Source organism: Helianthus annuus, chromosome 5 (genome assembly GCF_002127325.2).
Source record: "Helianthus annuus cultivar XRQ/B chromosome 5, HanXRQr2.0-SUNRISE, whole genome shotgun sequence".
Classification (NCBI taxonomy): domain Eukaryota; kingdom Viridiplantae; phylum Streptophyta; class Magnoliopsida; order Asterales; family Asteraceae; genus Helianthus; species Helianthus annuus.
Genome location: NC_035437.2, coordinates 152,377,285 through 152,386,645, shown reverse-complemented (window position 1 = coordinate 152,386,645; position 9,361 = coordinate 152,377,285). Strand labels below are relative to the sequence as shown.

At 36.2% G+C, this 9,361-nt stretch overlaps 1 long non-coding RNA gene across 2 annotated transcripts; it reads right to left on the bottom strand.

The window, feature by feature from the left end:
• Window positions 1–7,046: 7,046 nt before the first annotated feature.
• On the bottom strand, window positions 7,047–9,058 carry LOC110941859. Of its 2 annotated transcripts, none has more exons than XR_002594466.2 (4): window positions 8,713–9,058; window positions 8,376–8,491; window positions 8,065–8,188; window positions 7,047–7,481 (listed from the first exon to the last, which is right to left on the bottom strand). It is a non-coding gene; the product is annotated as an uncharacterized LOC110941859 (long non-coding RNA). The 2 variants fall into 2 exon arrangements; XR_002594465.2 differs by having other exon boundaries at window positions 8,582–9,028.
• Window positions 9,059–9,361: the final 303 nt, after the last annotated feature.

Here is a 9,361-nt window from a genome sequence, read left to right as displayed (position 1 = left end):
CCAGAAGGTAAAAGGCTTCCAAGGCACTGGAATGGAAAAACCTTGAAAAGGTTTCATGTCTAAATGGGAAAGATTGGTTTGTATTTCACAATGTTGCATTTCAAGAGTTGAACTATGAAAACCTTTTGTAAAAATGTCTCTTGAATGAATGAAGCTGTTTTATCAAATTTGTCTTTCTATCCTAAAATCAGGTTGAGAACCTAGCATGAAACTCCATGGCAAGGGCCATGTAAGGGGTTGAGCTCCCAGGCCACATCGCTCAATAGGTTCAAGGGTTGAATGGACCTATATAAGGGGTGAGTTCCTAAATCAATACAACTCCATGAGACTTATTATAAAAAACAAAGTGGTCTCATAGGCAAGTTTGAACAGCCTACACCAAATGTTCCTTAAGCCTTAGAAAAATAGCAAGCAAACAGGCTTACGAAATCAAATAAAATGATAAAAAGGATAGGTGCTACGTCTTCTTGTTAAAAATACCAAGGCTAAGTGTCTGCAGCACTGAACCCTTTAAGGTATATAAAACATAAAGACAACGCAAACTTAACAAAGACAAAGGTACAAGAAAAAGGAAATAAATCAAAGAGCAATGCACCAACTTGAACGAAAGGTTATAAAAACCTAAAAAATACAAACCAAGTCAAGTTATAAAACTAAGAAGCCTTCAAGGCTTCAAGCCACGTATGAGATAACTCAAAACCTTAAAGGCTGCAACCTACCTACAGACAGCCAAAAAGCTTAAAAGCTTGAAACCAACAAAGCTACTTTCAACCATTCAAGCACAAGTTAAAACAAGTCCTAGTGACTTGCAAGTTTGGATATTGTTCAAACGGCCATACAGGCCTAAAAGCACAACCACATAACAGGAATCTTAGGGGTTCCTGCAAAACCTAATATTGTTTAAAGTTAACATTACAAACCACAAATTGTTTTTGAGGGCTAAGAAAGCTACGAATATCCGTTAAGCATCGGCAGAAGGCTTGGAAACCCCGGAACCTTCAGCCTTGATCTTCTTTGCTTTCTTGGACTTCTTAGCTTTTGCACCACCATCACCACCTACTGCTGAAGCCTCTAAGCTTGCATCCTTCGAAGCATCCGGCACACTTGAAAGGGTGTCATCACTATCTCCCGAGTAGGATCTCTTCTTCGAAAGAGAACCCAAGACTTCAGCACAGACTTTTTCATTAAGGCCCTCCGGTTTCAAGTCCTGCAACACAGCAAGAGGCTTACCAAAACAAGAAGAAACTTGATGAATATAAGGGTAGGCCAGCCTCTCCATCTGTTCAACGGAGCCCTTGAAAACATTGGAAGCTTCAGGATGAAACAAAGGAGACTTCTCCAAAGGATGGACAGATTCATGAAGCTTATAACCAACAATAAGGCCTTGATGTTTCCCCAAGTTAAGTAATTTAGTGTATACTTCACCAAGTGCGGAATTAAACTCCTTGGAGTGGAGAAAGTAGGTGACAACCTGTTGAAAGCCTTGCTCGATCAACCATTGGTTATCATCGGTGGCCTGAGCAACCACAGCCTTCAACCCTTCCTTCTCTGCATCAAAAGCCCTTTGCTGAACAGACAAAGCTTCCCTATCAGCCTTAAGCTTCAACCGATCAGCCTTAAGCTTCAACCGATCAGCCTCAAAGCTCTTCTTCAAATCACTCATTTCAATATCATGCCTCCTAATCAGTTCACTAACTTCCTTGTCCCGCGCCTCTTCTTTCTTAGCAAACCCAGCTATCTCCTTCTTCATCGCGGCCATTGAAGATTTCATCTTATCTTTCTTCTTAGAAAATTCTTCATATTCTTGCATCCTCTGACGAAAATGGGCAATGCCCTGAGGGAGCATGGCAGCAAGGTTGCAGGTACTCAGAATCATGCGAGATAACATCATGTCATCATCCATCTCAGCAATAGTGTTGTGAACTGAAGGGGGAGCAATGTGACTCAAAGCATCTTCACAAACAGCAGCATCTTTGAAAGCTGTCATCAATTTTCACCGACCAACCAGGCACATAAATTTCGTCCAGATCCAACCCTTCAACATCCCTGCTTGAAGAACCCTGAACAGGGGTAGCAATAACCTTTTTGGCTAAAGCCTTCTTACCATGGATAACCAGTTTCTTCTCCTTTTCAACACCCGCTTCAACACCTTGATCTTCAGAAATTTCAATATCATCACTCAACTCCACTGGTTCAGTAGAAGTGGATTGAGGAGCAGCCTTCAACAAACAGCGGGTAGACCGACGGGTTGAAGTCTTAGGAGCATGAGACTTGGAAAAACCTTTGACATTGGAAGCACCAACATAACCCGAACCCTCAAACCTTTGTTTAGCAGTCCTAACTACAATGTTTTCATCAGGAACAGATGGGGCATCCCCATACACAACATCAGAAGTGTCGTCACTCTTGATAAAATCCAGGGCAGACATAACTACAAATAACAAAAAACAAAACTCATAAGGCATAAATAAAGAAAAATGCAAAGATGGCAAAAAAGGAAAATGCATACCCGTGCCACTCCTCATTAGAACCGGATCCCGATCGGCATTTTCCCACAATTTACTAACCCCTAATAAAACTAGCAAGTGTTTAGGGAATGGACGAACCCTCGAAGGGCACTCCCGGATGGCTTTGAGATAAGCATCATTCAACTCAGATTCAGAGGGTTCCGGTTCATTGAGAACGGCATCCGGTTGCCTCCACACCATTTTGAATGGGACAATAGAATCAGAAACCCAGAAAAAGCGATCTTTCCAAGTCCCGAGTGTTGTAACCATAGACGAAATAAGACAAACATCAACCTTGGATGTTTCAAAAGTGAACCAGTCACCGTTTTTAGCCAATCGGAAAAAACGGCGAAAAAGCAAAAGTGAAGGATCATAACCAAGGGCACGGCACAAAACTTCGAAATGTAAAACCCTAGCCATACCCTTTGGGTGAATCTGACCAAAAGAGACTCGGTAATACTCCAATAAATTCCGAACAAAGAGGGAAAAAGGATAAAGGAGGTTCGAAAACTCAAAATGACGGCAATAAAGAGCAATCGAACCAGGGGTCGGTTTATCAACGGAAACATCACAAGCAGGAGCGGTCAGATTAAACATTTTATCAATACCATATTCCACACAAAATAAATCTACCTCTTCTTGGGTTAATCGGGATAAGGATGTTCCCAAATCCTTACGAGCACCCATTTTACAAAGAAAGTAAAGAAATACGAAAGAAACCGAACTAACCTTGAAGAAAGGAAAGGAATTGCAGAAGAAAACTTGAAAGGACAATGTGGAAATTGAATGATTTCTTCAAATATAAAATAAAACTCAAAATAATGGTGATAATTGCAAACAGTTACTTTCTGCAAAACCGCCGCCCTATGAACTGCCACACATCAATCAAATCAGTTGTCAGTTATTTAAAATTCAAAAATTAACTGCCTTCAACCCTTTAAGCCTTTAAGCTTTGAACCTTTGAAGCCTTTAGTAAAAAAAAAACACATGTATAAAAGTCAGAAGTCTTTGAGCTTATTTCCTAAAAACCTCTGACTTGGGGGGCTGATCACGGGGGTAGCCTAAGACTAAATAAAATGGCTAAAATACATGAATGTCCAAAGGGTTAAACGGTTCAAAGGTTGAAAAGCTGAGGAGGTGAAGTAAAGCAATACGGGAACAGTAAATGGTCACATCTCCGGATCACTTCACCAACTCACCAGCCGCAAAAGCAACATGGAGCCATAGAGCACATTCTTTTACCCGCAGGTCAAAGCCTTCAACCCCCAAAAAGGGCAAAACCCCCACTGCAAGCATGGTCACTAGTCAAACACATTCCCCTTCGGGAGATGTCTTCTCCTATAAATTTGACACTTCATTAACTAAGAAGAGGACATCCCTGGCCAGCCCTGATTTCTCGAAATCCCTGGTCATACATCACAAGTACTTGCTTCTCGCAAGATACTTTCTCTCACAATCAACACACACATTCCTTTTGCTAATTCATTCGAATCTGAACACATTTCAGTGGAGGATCTTCAGCAAATTAAAAAATCAAACTAGTGAACCTCTCTCCACGTATTGCAAATGTGGGGGGACCCCACGACCTGCGTTAGGCAAAGTTGAACCCTTCAACCCTTTTGCCTAACTAACCCAGCTACTATCCTTGGTCTTTTATTTGTTGCATCAACAATATCTATCTTAGCCATTCAAAAACTTGCATATCTTCTTTCGAAGTAGACATTTTTAAGTAAGAATATTAGTGTAAATTAAATTGTAGTTCTAATAAACAGTAAATTGATAAACCGAATGAAAGAAAGTGCAATGTCATTATAAAAAGGCTCGTAGACATCAATATAGCTAACCAGTTGCCTTTTTCGAGCCGCAATAGTCACAATACCTAGAATAACAACCCATTCTTAGATGGGCACATGGTCATCTTCACTGAGACAAAAAATTGCCACAACATCACCATCATCAAAGGCAGAAACCACAAAGACTAACCTTTCAAACATGCGAAAAAAAGCAAGCATCAACAGATGCAAATAACATCTCTGATGAGTCAATTCTCATCGCTAGCGACTTGTTAAAAGCGTAAAACCTAAAAAGAGCATATCACAACCATATATATATAGTTACAGAAAGCCGTAGACGGTTTATCGAATGCAACCGTCAATAAGAAAAACCCACAGAGTTATCCACGTTGTCACCGAAAATCAAAGTGAAAATAGAAAACCAAAATAATCGTCATCATCTAACTGGATACCCAACCGAAAACGACGAATGGAACAAAACAGTAAACCCTAATCCCAAAACCCAAAACCCAAAACCCAAAACAATAAAATGTCAATCATGTAACCAGATAAACAAGCGCCAACGACGACGAGGCCAAATCGGCAAACCCCAAAGGGTTAGCCGAAGAAAGACGACGATTGTATAACCGGATAAACAACCGACAATGACACAGGGACCAAACCGGAAAACCCTAAAGGGTTTATTCGAGCTAAAAGACAATATTACCTCAAAGTGATGATCGGTTGCAGGATAAAAAGTGGAGCGGCAGGTATGCGCGACGTCGGAGCGGTAGGGGCCAATGGTATGAAAGATAAGTGGAGCGATTGGTGGCAATTGAAAACCAAAAATAAGAAAGCAAAACATTTAAACACTAAACAAAGGTAAAACAACCCAAAAAGAATATACAACAACAATAAGCACAACAAGTCACTCAAGCACAATGTACAACTTCTTTTGCTTAAATAAGTTACAAATTTATAATATATATCTTTTGCTTAAAGAAGTTACAAATCTATCTACTATAATAAAAGAAACCAATTTTTGGACACGTGTCATTTATTGAAGGTATCCTCAAATCTATACTTATCTTATATTAACTAAATAAATAATAGACTAAAATTAAATCTTATCATGCTTTAATAAAATATTATCCTAAAATCTAAATTGTAAATTTAATATATTTTCAAAACAAATACCTCTCTTTCCTACTTATCTTATATTAAATATATAAATAATAAATTAATATTAAATGTTATTCTAATTTATTAAAAATATAATCTTTTTATTATTTGGTATACAAAATTATATTTATTCAACTCGTGAAAAACGCGAGGTTTTTAAAAATATATTTTTTATTATTTACTATACAAAGTTACATTTATATAACCCGTGTAATACATGGAGTTTTTAAAGATATAACTTTTTTTATCATTTGCTATGTAAAATTAGATTTATTCAACATGTGTAATACACGGGGTTTTTAAGGATATATATTTTTTCATTATTTGGTAGATTTTTCAACCCAACTATACACGGGTTTTTTAAAGATGCGACGTTTTTAGTATTCAGTATACAAAATTACATTTATTTAATCTGTGTAATACACATGGTTTTTGAAGATATAACTCTTTTTAGATCTATTCAATACGTGTAATATAAGAGGTTTTTAAGGATGTAATTTTTTATTATTTGGTAGATTTACTCAACCCGATTATACACGGTTTTTTTTAAAGATACGACGTTTTTAGTATTTGGTATACAAAATTGCATTTATTTAACCTGTGTAATATATATGGTTTTTAAAGATATAACTTTTTTTTATTATTTGATATACAAAATTACATTTATTTAACCCGTATAATATACGGGGTTCATAAAGATATAGCTTTTTATTATTTAATATATAAAATTACATTTATTAAACCTGTGTAATACACGGGGTTCTAACCTAGTCAATACTATATAAATTAGAAGATGATGAAGTGGATTGTTATGTGATTAAACATTGTGTTCAAAACATTGTGATATCCATAACATGATATCATCATTGGTGGCGTGATCACTCCATGGCACCTTTGTATTGTAATCTATATATACTATACTAGTTTGTAGACCCGTGTCTTACACGGGTTTGATTATAACAATGAAGTTATTTTTATTAGTGTAAATAAATGTACATAAATTAATTATTTTTATTAGATCGAACAATGTAATACGAAGCCACACATTATATTCTACAAATCTAAAAACTTTGAGCTCAATGATGATATAATAATATTTCCATTACAAGAAAAAAAACGACATACTATTTATAGCTTTTTCAAAAGTTATTCTCTTGATCTTCAGAAGTAAGATATTCAACACTCACGGACAATATACAATATAATATGAAGGTACACGTTACATTCTACAAATATATAATAACTTTTTTTGAAATCATAAAGTGCCATAGGCAAGACCCAAACTTTTAGATTTTATTGGCAACTTTTGTCAAAGCATGATGATGAAAATTAGACTTAACTCTTTCTTGTTGGCCACAAAATTTCACCAGCAAATCATCAAATTTATATTCAATGAGGAGCAACGTTAACCACCACTTGATTAACAAAAAATAATAAATCAGAATTCTTCTTAAGCAATTAGATTTCTACCAGTATACCTAAGCATCACTTGATTAACAAAATAGCTTCATATACAAAATAAATGTTAAAATCCAAAATAAAATTAAACAGAATGTGTACATCTAAGTTAGTCTAAGGTAAAGAATGATTTCCAACTCAAAGTCTCCTTTAAATAAATCTAGCAAGTATGCGAGCCTAAAATGGTGATGATGTTTTATGGATTGTTATTTCATTGTTATTACTATTTGTCTTCATGACTAAATCAGTACAACCTGAAACTGGAATCCTGATCCAACCCTAGGCTCTTTAACGAAGAAGAATAAAAGTTCAACCTGCACCAACACAAGCAAAAAATACAAAAAATAGACAATAACGATCTTAGCAGTTAAAGAAACGTGTTGAAGAAAACAGGACAAAAATAAACATGGACACTTGAGGCTCATAATTGATAAGACATTGCGGCTGCAATAGAATGACCAGGAGAAACCCAACTGCTACCTAAACCTTGATGCTAGATCCATGCCACTAAAAAAATAATATCAGGTGTGTAGGATTTCTTATGGTCATAGAGAAATTGCACCTGCAAAAAAGTAAAAAACAACTCACATCTTTAAAAGAATTCTCTTATTACAGCAGTTCCACATATTTCTTTAAATCAAAGCTCAATAACCCCTAGCATTATAAAATGGAAGGCCCAAGACAAACTAATTGTTTAATTCAAAAGCAATGTATATCCACTTATGTAACCTGATCTTTAAATTGGGTTTGGATCCTATTATTTTTATTACATGGGTATTTTGTGTAGCCCAGATGATCGTATTATTCACATTTGAGTATGGCTTCTAGTAAAATTATTAACAGAAGTAAAAAAAATTTAACCCATGTCAAATGTTTTGATTTAACAGTTAACTAACTGAACCGAACCAAAGAAACCACCAATAACCGATTAACACCGAGAAAAATTTATAAAAAAAGACGGTGAACCTTAGTTTGAGATGCACCCAAAATGTAGCACGACTCGGCTATTATAAATTGGCTAGGAGAATCATGAAAAGTACATGATTGTTTTGACATGACTAAAAAGACAACAGTACCATCTAATCATTTATTGTTGATCATAACATCATAATAGTAAGTGAAAACATTTGGAGAGACGTATTTACCTTCGTTCTTTCACTAAAGCTAGTTCCTTGAATAACGGAAGCCCAGCAAAGTATAATTCCAGAAAGAAGAGATTGTTTTTGAGAGGCATTTCTTATTTTCTCAGTTGATAAGCAAGTTCAACAACTACAAAAAAATCAAAAGCAAAAAAATAAGCGATTAAAAACTATAAGAACATTCATACCAACTGAACCAACCATATGTCATAAAAGAGAAGCAACATGCCCACAGAGTACGAAGAAAATAAAACTCACAAGTTGTTCCTTTGAGGCTACAATAGGTCAAATAAAGATATAGGATAATAAGAACATACCCTTTTTATAACACTCTCTGCACAAATTCAAGTGCCTTTCAGATGTGCTTCCAAAATCCAAAAATAGATGAGTGCAAATCGACTAAGATCTGAGACAAGCTTAATTTCACCATCATCTAGTCAATAACAGGAACAAAATCAAAATCTCAAAAACGAACTAAAAAAATTAGGGTTAACACTCATCATAAGACTACAGATCAAATCACCTCTCAGATGTGCAAATGTCCATCATCATCGAGTCAAAAAGGAAACAAACCAACGACCTCAAACCAGAAGAGAGGGGTATGTGGAATCATTCGTCTAAAAGGGATGTAGGTTAACCAGAGCCATAACATACCATATATCAAGACCCAATATGTAGGGTGATGGTAGGCATACGACAGTTTGAGGCACAGAACAGCACCATCGCCGCCTAGGAGAACGCCATGAACTGAAGGTCCCGACAGCCCCTGTTAATCCTGCCTCTTCTCTGTATATGTTTCTCTCTCTAACTCCATCTCTGCCTCTTCTCTCTATATGTTTGAGGGAAGTGGATATGATTGATTAGGGTTTGGGAGAGATGGAGATGCGAATCAGTGGTGGTGGGGAGGGAGGGAGACGGTTGTGAGCGTGACGAGGGAGAGGCTAATTAGGGTTTGGAGTGAAATTGATATCAGGTAAAAATTATCATATATGGGTGGGTGGGTTTAGATCCACTTGGGTCAAACGGTTAAGGTAGCATTAGAAAAAGCCACGTGGCATTTGAATGAATATATGGAAGAGAAATGTTGACATGTGGACTTTTCTTGGATTCTTTTATTAGATGTAGATTATACATCTTATAATGAGTTCTTAAATTTTAAGTAATACAAGTATAATTGCTTATGTTACAACACATTATGCATATGTTAAAAGATTTTAAGGGTATATATGTCTTTTAAACAATAATTACACATTTGTTGTAAGCCTCGTGCAAAGAAAGCTTTTTATGCGGTGGTGGTAACAAC